The following is a 10,584-nucleotide window of genomic DNA, read 5'->3' on the forward strand; positions in this document are numbered from 1 at the left end:
CCGTGGGGCTGTTTATGATTTTATCACTGAGTTGCATCGCATTGGCATGCACACATGACATACAAACATAGAGAGGTATTTTTTCTCATGTTGTACAACATCACATCATTCATGATTTCTTACATATTTTGACAGATGGGCATAGTGATGCATTTGTTTTACACGGGTTATCCGGAAGGAAAATAAAATATATTATTTATTATTGAAAAGATTTTGGAGAAATTTGTTGTTTTCAAACTATTCATATTATTGGCAACTTCGGCAAACGATTTGGGTTTTCACTGATGTATTTGAAAGAAAGAACTACTATTTTTGAAATCATTATTTGGCTGAGTATTTTATCCCTGAGTTACTTCTGGTATTATTTGCTTTATGTTGTTATGGATTGTTGTGGACTATTGGTTTTGGACCCGACTTTGGTGGAAGCTCGTCACTACTTTCAACCTACGGCTAGGTTTGTTACTTACTTAATACACGGGGTCGGTTGTATTGATACTACACTTCTGCATATTTCGTGCAGATGTTGGCTGTTGTTGTTGCTGTGCTCGATGGTTGCGGTATCTGAAGATGTACATGCATTCCTGTTATAGCTGCCTCTTGTTCAGGGTGGCCTTAGATTTATAAAAGCTCTGTTTATGTATTATTCAAACAGACTATGTATTTATTTTATTTCCGCTTTGTATACTCTATTCTTAGAAGCTCATGATTTGTACTACCAGTTCTTGGGGAAATGTATTGGTTTTAGATTTTTTTTTTAAAATTAATTTTATTGGAATTGGATAGTTGGAAATTGGCTTACCTAACGGGTTGGGTTAGGTGCCATCACGACTAGTGAGATTTTTGGTTGTGACAAGGTGGTATCAGAGCTCTAAGTTCATAGGTTCTACAAAGTCATGAGCATGTGTCTAGTAGAGTCTTGCAGATCGGTATGATGACGTCCATACTTATCTTCGAGGGGCTACATGACATTTAGGATATATACTTCCCATCTTTCTTTCCTTATCGTGCGAGATGTGTATTCTATTTTTTGGTGATAGGCCAGTCTTGAGGACTTGAGGCCAGGTTTAGACCGCAACTTAAGCTCGGTAGCTTCAGTTGTAACTCGTACAATTGGACTTATATGTCCGGTGATGACCCTACAGTGAAATTTATGGCTCGATGAGTGGTAAAATAGCGGTATGATAGGTATGATGTGACTGCGGGATGTATTAAGACGATTTGAATATGACGAGAAGTGTTTCCTTGAAATGTAAAGGAAAGGCCATTGGGTGCTTGATTTTTCGAATTGTTGTGGCGTACAGTCTCCAGTATGAATGTTTTGAAGGATCTTTCACATTGTTAAATTTTGGGGTAAAACTAAATTCTCACGTCTGGTTAATGAGTTTGGACTCAGATAGACTAAGTGATTGCATAGTAATTGTGAATGCGAAAGAGTATAACAAGATATCATATTGAGGTTAAGCAGGTGTATTATCCCCTATGGAGAAATCTACGTAGAAGTATTCCTTATGATGTGAGTAGAGAGTTTCTTTTCTGCCGACGGGGTGTATGGGTAGAGATTTGAATCTGAATCTGGTTGAGAAAGTTGACTTGTGTGTTAAGAGGATGAATACGATCTTAGCAGATGATTGAGGTATTTTTATGATTGGCGTTGTATGAACTTGGGAAGAAGTTTCGTTGGGCTAACTGTGGCATTATGGCAGTAAGAGAGTATTGGTATTGTGAGTTATGGAATATTTTAATCTATGGCTTTGAGCCAAGTGGGGGAGTCTGCTATTGACAATTTGATTTCATGGTTAGGTATTAAATTTTAATTTTGGTCTGAGGCATACTTGTGGGTTAGCTATGACTTGCAGAAGTTGAGATCGAGGATGACTCGAATAAGAAAATTCATGGTTAAGGATTATATTGCACGTATGAGTAAATAAAATTCACGGGATGAGTGTGTTGCTATTGGTGAATGATGTAGTGTGCACGGAGTATGAATTTGATATGTGGTGTTAAAGTAGAGTTACTTCTTTGAGTGTTGTGGTACTAATGGGGCACATGTCTTTTGGCCCATTTGGGCGGTGCAATTAGATTTGAGCAAAGTGGGTGACTCCCGAGAAAATTCCAGTGGATTTGAGAATTTTATATAGCAATTGAGAATATTTTCGGACTTGTGTATGGATAAAATTCGAGATTTGCATTTGATGGTACCTCGACTTGGCGACCTGCATGGCTTGGTCGAGTTAGAGAAATTTAGTTTTAAGGGCTTGATTATGTGCAAATGGATTGTAAAATATACTTGATGGTTTCTACCGGAGTGGAGAACGTGTTGTGTATTGTGATTTCCTCCTAGAAAGAAGCAAGAGAATCGTTTCTAACTAAAATGGTATGTAAATTATTGGTGACTCAAATTTGATAATAAGATTCTTGTGCTTTTCACATGATGGCAAGATAGATGTTATGTGTTGTACGAAAGCTAGATTTTCATGTACAAGGTAGCAGTGCAGTCTTGAAGAGAAGGTAACGAATGTTGGACAACATGGACGGTTTCAAATAACTAGATGAATACTATTACTACTTGGTGTTGTATGAGAAAGGGGCGGACTTCAGAAGGCGCATTGTATTTTGACTTACGGATGTATAAATTAGTATTGTGGTACTCACATGGTTGATAGACTGCTGATATTCAAATTTTGTCAAGTGGTACGGAAGAACTTTTAAAGTATTTCTCTTGGGATGATCGGGTATGAGAGAGGTGTTAGGCATTCGGGCGATGGAGATAGAATCAAATATGGTGATTCGCGTGTTCTATGGATTTGGAGATTGGGAGTTCCCAGGAGTATATTGTTTCATGGTTGTGGACTGTGAAGTTGTGGCCGGAGCTAGCTGGATGATGAAATGTGTTATGATTCAATCATTATGGATTTTTAGAGGGATTTTTATCTATTTGTGGGTAACCCGAGTTGATTTGGGGGTCCATAGGTAGGCCCAATTAAGATGTGTATTCTACACCGAGCCGGAATGGTTGGCTCCATATTTCTAATATTGAGGGATGTGTCATTTGGTTGATGTTGAACTTATTCGTGTTCTTAAATGATCTGTGAGTTACTCCTTTATGCTACGAGGAGTTGTGATTCATTAGTTATGTGCACGGATGGTGCGGTTCTATTTGAGCCTTATAGCGAAATTTGAGCGTGATGAGTATTTGGGTATTGCATGATCGATTGCGTAATGGTTATGTTCTTTCAGGTTTTGTGTGGCATTTTTGTCATTTGCCTTTCTGTGGTTATTGATTTTGAGCGAGGTGGCTCGAGGTATATATTATGGACCAATGTTTGGATGGGGTCACACATTGCAGCGACGTTATGTTAAGGTATGAACCTTGTGTTAGAATCGGGTGATGGTTCTACGGTGTATGATGAATTTTCAGTATTTCGTTGTGGAGGTACTTGTTAATCTGGCGAGGCAGTTCTCTCATTTGAGTCATTTTCCATGACTGATTATATTTGAATTATTGCGTATTGGTGCACTGATGGCACGGGTTGTGACTCCGAGTTATATTGGTGCGGTATGTATGTAGAATAGTTATGTTTAGTAATATAAGGTCATTGGACCTGGAATGGGTACAATCAGATTTAATTTCGGTATATTCGGGAGTATAATATTGAAAGTCGGCTCAGAAAGGGATTATGGTTCTGGTTGGGACGAGAGGACTCCGTGACTTGTTGATCTGGTAAGTGGTCATGAAATTTTGCGTGTTTCTTTTATTATCAACAGTGTATGAAGGTTTTGGGATGAGGTTTGGTTCGATATGGGTTTAATACTAGTATGCGGTTGGTTTTGGAGTAGTCACTAAGATCAGGAATAGTGCTACGAGCATGCGAGTTGTGTAATATGTAGGTTGATTATTCGGTGTGTAAATGTAAGATTTGTGCCTTGAAAGAACTTTTTTTAAGGTTGGAAATTAAACTCCAAGGTTTATGGGCTAAGGTTAAATTAATGATTTTCAGTAACATTGTGCAGTCAAGCTTATGTGGGATAGGGTGACGTGGGTTCACCCCCGGGTACGTGTGTGGTAAGATGGAACAGTGATTTGATGGCTTGGAAACAACTCTTGCACGTTCGAGGACGAACGTACGTTTAAGTGGGGGAGAATGTAACGATCAGACCGATCGTTTTGAGTATTACAACCCCATTTCCCCATTTACTTCTCAAATTATACTTTACAGTTATTGTGTGAATTGCGGGGGTAATTGGTTCGGGTCCAGTGAGATTTTTGAAGGAATTGGAACACTTAGTTCCAAGATTTAAAGCTTAAGTTAAAATAGTGACCGGATGCGGACTTATGTGTAAATGACCTCGGATTCGAATATTGATGATTCCAATAGCTCTGTATGGTGATTTTGGACTTAGGAGAGTGTCCGGAAAATTATTTGGAGGTCCGTAGTGGAATTAGGCTTGAAATGCCGAAAGATGAATTTTTGTGAAGTTTGACCGGGGAGTTGACTTTTTGATATCGAGGTCGGAATCTGATTATGGAAATTGAAATAGGTCCGTAATGTGAAATGTGACTTGTGAGCAAAATTTGAAGTCATTCCGGATTGATTTGATGTGTTTCGGCACAAGATGTAGAATTTAAAAGTTCAAAGTTCGTTGATTTTGAATTGAGGAGTAATTCGTCGTTTCGATATTGTTAGGTGTGATTTGAGGCCTCGAGTAGGTCCGTGTTATGTTATGGGACTTGTTGATACAATTGGTTGAGGTCCCAGGGGCCTCGGGTGAGTTTTGGACGGTTAACGGATCAAATTTGAACTTAAGGAAATGTTGGAATTGCTGCCTACTAGTGTGATCGCACCTGCGAAGATTTTGATCGCAGGTGCAAAGCCGCATGTGCGCGAGATCAGTCGCAGAAGCGGCCAAGTGTGGAACTAGGCAGTGCTCGCAGGTGCGAGGAATTTGCCGCATCTGCGAGGCCGCAGGTGCGAAGGTGTTGGGGCAGATGCGGACTGGGGCTGGCGTGAGGCGACCGCAGGTGCGAAGGGGAATGCGCATCTGCGAGCCCGCAGATGCGAGGTTTTGGAAGGCTGGTTGTTTCCGCAGGCACGGATTTTTGTCCGCAAATGCAGATGCGCAGGTGCGAGCCCAGGCACCGCAGGTGCGGAAATTCCTGAGCAGTGTTTAAAACGAGGGTTTCGAGATTTTTTCTCATTTTGGACATTTTGGAGCTCGATTTGGGAGATTTTGGAGAGGAAATTTCCACACAACTTGGGGTAAGACTTCTTAACTCTCTTGTGATTATATTCCATGAATTAATCTTCATTTTTTGTGTAAAAGTACTGAATCTTCAAGAGAAATAGAAGAAAATTTCTATAATGTCACAAAACGAAAATTTCAAGTTTGAATACCGATTTGGAGTCGGATTTGAGTGAAATTAGTATGGTTGAACTTGTAATTGGATGGGTTATCGTATTTTGTGAATTTCGTCAAATTTTGAGATATGGGCCCCACGGGTAATTTTTGGGGTGCAATTTCAGATTTTTGGAAAATATTAGTATTTTGATATGGAATTAATTCTTATAATTTTTTGTGGGCTGAATCAAATTATTGTGACTAGATTCATGCCGTTTGGAAGTTGTTACGCGCATAATAAAATTTCTGGTGCATTGCTTAGCTTGCTCGACATTGGATTTGGCCTGTTCGAGATAAGTAACTCTTCTAATCTTGGAGTTGAGGGTATGAACCCTGAATATATGTATTTTGTGAATTGTTGGGAGGTGACGCACATGCTAGGTGACGGGCGTGTGAGCGTGCACTATAGAAATTGTGACATAATTATTTCTGTGGAATTTTATAGTTAAATGATCTTGGCATTTTCCATGTGTTTTATGAGTTAAAGAAATTGAGCTGAAAAGCATGTTAAAAACCATGTTGAGGCTATATGCAAGTATTATTGGGATCCACGGAGGTCATATTACTGTGAATTATTTGTTTAAATTAAAAATTCATACTCAGTCATATTCATTTCATTGCATATCATATATCAGTCTCTGTTGTTATTTATTGATGCATCATATCATTATTTTTGGGCTATTCTCATGACAATGTGAGCCCATGAGAGAGAGAGAGAGACTGGAGAAATTGATGACTGAGGAAGGCCGAGGGCCTGATTGTGAAGATATTTTGGGATCGGGCTGCACGCCGCAGCAGGCCATGTTGGCTTTATATATATTATTACTATTATATGGATCGGAGCTGCCCGCCTGCAACAGACATTATTGACTTATTAAAGCACGTGAGTTGTCCGTGCAGCACGTGAGTTATCCGTGCAGATTATAGCGCTTGAGATGTAGGAGCCCCTCCGGAGTCTGTACACACCCCCAGTGAGCACAGGTACCTACTGAGTGCGAGTGCCGAGTGCCGAGTGCCGAGTGCTGAGTGACTGGGAGGCATGTGTGATTGTGAGGTATGCCCGAGTGGCAAGAGTGATTGTGAGGTATGCCCGAGTGGCACGAGTGACTGTGAGGTTTGCCCGAAGGGCTGTATATGAGTGATGTTCTGCCCGATGGGCTGTTTATTATTTTATCACTGAGTTGCATCGCATTGGCATACACACATGACATACAGGCATAGAGAGGTATTTTTTCTCATGCTGTACAATATCACATCATTTATGATTTCTCACACATTTTGACAGATGGGCATAGTGATGCATTTGTTTTAAACGGGTTATCCGGAAGGAAAATGAAACATATTATTTATTATTGAAAAAATTTTGGAGAAATTTATTGTTTTCAAACTATTCATATTATTGGCAATTTCGGCAAACGATTTGGGTTTTCACTGATGTATTTGAATGAAAGAACTACTATTTTTGAAATCATTATTTGGCTGAGTATTTTATCCCTAAGTTACTTCTGGTATTATTTTCTTTATGTTGTTATGGATTGTTGTGGACTATTGGTTTTGGACCCGACCTTGGTGGAAGCTCGTCACTACTTTCAACCTACGGCTAGGTTTATTACTTACTCAGTACATGGGGTCGGTTGTACTGATACTATACTTCTGCACTTTTCGTACAAATATTGGTTGTTGTTGTTGTTGTGCTCGATGGTTGCGGGATCTGAAGATGTACCTGCATTCTTGTTGCAGCTGCCTCTTGTTCAGGATAGTCTTAGATTTATAAAAGCTCTGTTTATGTATTATTCAAATAGACTATGTATTTATATCATTTCCGCTTTGTATACTCTATTCTTAGAAGCTCATGATTTATACTACCAGTTTTTGGGGAAATGTATTAGTTTTAGATATTTTCTTTTAATTAATTTCATTGGAATTGAATAGTTGGAAATTGGCTTACCTAACGGGTTGGGTTAGGTGCCATCACGACTAGTGAGATTTTGGGTTGTGACAGTTATAGAACATCTCGGAATTAGTAAAAAAAATGTCGAACATGCCGAAAAGTTAAGGAGAAAAGGGGTCTTAGTCTGGATTCTCCAAGAGGAAAATAAAAGTTAGAGAAGAATTTACCAAAGTTAAAGACCAAATAGATGACCATTGAACTATATCAGAGCACGTGTCAACATATGAATGCCCTATTGAACTTTTACCGGAGAAAATTTTACTGGACTGGATCTCAACCCTCAGGATGGTTACCACAAGTTACCAAGGGATTATCTTTTTGAAGGAGGTCGAACTCTACTTTGTATAAACGGTGAAGGAAACACAACACCTAAAAAATTAGAGAAGAAAAATATTTTCTATTGCCCCCTTATTATCTTCCCTTAAAAACTAAGGATTGTAAACATATCGTGAGTGATTCTCTTCAAATTTTTCGTTGCAAAAAAGTGCACAAAATTCTCGCTTTATGTTGCGTGCATGGTTTAAATTATGCTTTTAACTAGTTGATTTTCTCGCGCTTCGCGCGATCATATAAGCTTCTAAATAAATATGAAATATCAAAAATTAAAAGAAAAAATTATTATTTTAGTCCCCGAGTGTTATCGTCTAATTTTGATTTTGGTTCTTGTGATATCTCAGTTAACACATCTAAGTTTTAATTAACTAAAGTGAGTGATTTTAGTCCTATTACTAACCGAAGTTAAGATTGCAAACATAATGTTTGTTACTATGGAGGGTAATTTGAGTATTACAGCTAGAATCTTAATTTTTCCATGGTTGTATATGTAACCCCATTGACCAAACCATATATGCACATACGCAACATCATATCCAGGGGGAAAATAACCTCATACAACAAAGGCAAATCCATCGAATGCTTCTTGGATACCACTTCAATAGTGATTTTCCTTTTGTTTTACATGAAAAAAAGCTGAAATTATTTCAAGAACACATGGAATACATTCAAAATCAGAATTTGATTTCTTGTTATTATTTCAGAGAAATGTTTATTATCGAACTCTAAGCAATGGCATAGCCACTCATTAGTAAGGGGAGCCAATTGACATCCTCTCGTCCAAAAATTACATAGATGGTTAAATTTTAAATATTGATCTATATTTACTATATATTAATTTCTCTTGATTTTTTTGCATGCTTATTTATTTATATTTTGACTCCTCTTAGTGAAAATTCTGGTTTCGCCAAGATTAGTGCAAATACAACCTAGAGGTCCACAACTTCACGACCATAGAGAGATTTTGATCCACCCTCGAATCAATTAATGCAAAACAAATGCTAAAATCCGTTACAATGAATCAAACCATGTACGATGTAAGCTTGACCATCAAGAACATTTTAAGTGATTACAGAAACTTCTAACAAAATTCTTCATGATATATTCGATGTTATAAAGAGGAACCATAATACCTTCGTTCTTATGCATAGAAATGTACACCAAATATCGACATTCCTTTTATTGTATACTCCTTAAGCTCAGTAAATTCATCAAGAAAGAATAGAATATTATCATGGCTCTTAAATTTTTCGTAAAATTAGATTTTTTTTAATAAGCTCTTAAATGTAATACCCAAATTACCCTCTGTAGTAGTAAACGTTCTGTTTGCAATGTTAACTTCCATGAGTAAAAGTACCATAATCACTCACTTTGGTTAATTAAAGGTTAAATGTATTAAACAAGATATCACAAGGACTAAAACCGAAATTATGCAATAACGAAAGGACTAAAACGACTATTTTTCCAAATTAAAAATAAAACAGACCTCTAAGGCAGGAGAACATATAAGAAGGAAAAAACATATAAACTTCTTCAAAAATAAACATGAAATATCTAGAATAAAAAATAAAACACACATATAAGGCAGGACATATATACAAAAAAGAACAAATATAGAAGGAAAAAATTATATGTGGAAAAAATAAAACAAAAAATTAATTACAAGAGAAACAATCTCTCAATTGGAAAAGCAAAGTTGTTCCAACTCTCATTATATAAAGAGCAAAATATGTAACGTACATAAGTCCTCTTTCCACGCAAAAACTGACTTATCAAAAAAAATTATGAGGCACTCATTCGGAATTTAAAATTGTCAAGCATATGAGAGTTTGATGGTGGTTTGTAGGAAGGCCGTCCATAGAACTCACATCCTCTTTGTAAAAGCAAGTTTGTTTCTCAATGGATTTCTCTTATATTTGTGGAAATGAAGGCCTCGACATGTGTAGCTAAGGTTCCAGCCTTTTTATCTCGTTGGTGATAATGCAATATATCCATCATTAACAGTAATACATCCATAGTAATAAACATCAATTGTGGGGAAGGGAAAGAGAACCGAAATATTAAGAGTCTATATAGAATAAAAATTCATGAAAACTGATTCACGTGTAGTCAATAATTATCGCCCGAAAAAAAAACTGATTTTTAATCGTCATTTACCTCTACCCCAAGTTCACTCCTCTTCAAATATATGTTGTCATATATACACTTGTTTCTCGACTTAAATATGATATTATTTCTCCTTTACTCTATCACATTATAGAGAATAAATTCTTGTAAAGCACCACCAAAATCTATCTAGAAAGTTCCTGCATGATTGTTTTTTAAAAGGCATTATATATATCTTTGGTGCACGAACTAATGCGTTTCATATATCGAGTATTTAAATCTTTAATATGAAAGTGCTTTTCCTGCAGTAATAATATAAAAGTGTCATTGTTAACTATAAATACCTCTAAATAATAATGTTACGGTTTTAGATTTTTAAAAAAAGTATTTCTTTTTCAAGGATAGAGTAAGATATTGTGCACCATACAGTTTATTCCAAGAACGCATTAGTTCAAAAAGGAAAAGAAATTAATCTTCACCAACCAAGTTATGCTCAAACCTCAAGAAGTTTCTTGCAATTAGCTAAAGAAACCGCATGAGAATTTGTTATTTCTTTCAAAGAGCTGAAACTCAATTTTTCTGGGCCAAAATCTGGTAAGTGAAAGCTTTTGTTTGGCAGAAATCATCGGCGCGGAAGTGACGAACCTTGACGCATCTTCAGAATATTACCAAATTCTCACTCTTTCTTTCTCTCGCGGAAGTGACGATCCTTGACGCATCTTCAGAATAGTACAAAATTCTCACTCTTTTTTCTCTCTTTTGACAATTTAAGAATATTTTGTTGTTTAACACAAAAA

The sequence above is a fragment of the Nicotiana tabacum genome, chromosome 17 (genome assembly GCF_000715075.1).
Source record: "Nicotiana tabacum cultivar K326 chromosome 17, ASM71507v2, whole genome shotgun sequence".
In the NCBI taxonomy this organism is placed as follows: domain Eukaryota; kingdom Viridiplantae; phylum Streptophyta; class Magnoliopsida; order Solanales; family Solanaceae; genus Nicotiana; species Nicotiana tabacum.